This window comes from Salvelinus sp. IW2-2015, unplaced genomic scaffold (genome assembly GCF_002910315.2).
Source record: "Salvelinus sp. IW2-2015 unplaced genomic scaffold, ASM291031v2 Un_scaffold11747, whole genome shotgun sequence".
Classification (NCBI taxonomy): Eukaryota; Metazoa; Chordata; class Actinopteri; order Salmoniformes; family Salmonidae; genus Salvelinus; species Salvelinus sp. IW2-2015.
In genome coordinates, this window is record NW_019953004.1 from 5787 (window position 1) to 6855 (window position 1069).

Here is a 1069-nt window from a genome sequence, read left to right on the forward strand (position 1 = left end):
AGCCTTCAGGTACCTCTACAGCTAGGGATATAGCCTTCAGGTACCTCTACAGCTAGGGATATAGCCTTCAGGTACTTGTAGGTGGGGATACCATGGATACAGACCTCATGGTTCTGTTTGGATCGTCAAGGGGTTCTTTCTGCAGCGGAGCCCGTCAGCCCACTGAGCCAACAAAAGGATTAGAACTCCTGGCACAAATGAGTAGTTACAGATTTATGTCCTTCTCCATCTCATTCTAGAATGTTGTTATAGTAACTCTTCCACGCTAGAGATTCTGCCATACCAAAATGGTATATAGACATACCAAAACCAGTTTCACATTACGTCCAACACAAATAAATGAAGTAACCAGTGCATCTTCAATATCTCTCTGTCTCACCCCTTTGCATAAAATTGCTGGAAGAGGTTCCTGACAAGGACATCCATCTCTGTTATAGCTGTGCCTAAAACTGTGTAACCAGAATAACATGACATCCCCACCACAGAGTCGCAATGACGTCATCAAAGAGCGCTTCGGCATGGACTGGAAGTCTGATGTCACACTGCGGCTGGCGGCGCTTCATATCTACATCACGGTGTCGTCGGCCAGACCTAATCAGAAGATCTCGCTCAAGAATGTGGAGTAAGTGTGTGTGTGTGTGTGTGTGTGCGTGTGCGTGCGCGTGCGCGTGCGCGTGCGCGTGTGCGTGTGTATCTTATGACAAAATGGATCCCTCAGCTGCATGACTCATCACTCAGACACCTCAAAGACCGAAATGCGTGTCTCCGTATTCCATTATATTTCATTAAAAATGTCTTAGCTCTAATGTGCAGAAGTGTGGTATCCAGCTGAGTTCTAAAAGTATATCAAAATGATCCATAATGAATCCATCTAATATTAAAAACAGAAACCACTCAAACCACGAGCTAAAGCTACTCTGACACCAAGAAATTACAATTCCCTCAGGCCACACATTTAGTCATATCCCCAACTGACCAGCTATCTAGATCACTCTGACTGACAGACATTACCAGCTATCTAGATCACTCTGACTGACAGACATTACCAGCTATCTAGATCACTCTGACT

General features: G+C 44.9%; 1 long non-coding RNA gene across 1 annotated transcript in view; it reads left to right on the forward strand.

Annotated features, from left to right (window-relative positions):
- Nucleotides 1-603, forward strand: part of LOC139027372 (uncharacterized) — a 5598-nt gene extending 4995 nt beyond the window's left edge. The window contains exon 3 of the long non-coding RNA XR_011479453.1: nt 486-603. This is a non-coding gene — a long non-coding RNA (uncharacterized lncRNA). The remainder of the gene's footprint in view (nt 1-485) is intronic.
- Nucleotides 604-1069: the final 466 nt, after the last annotated feature.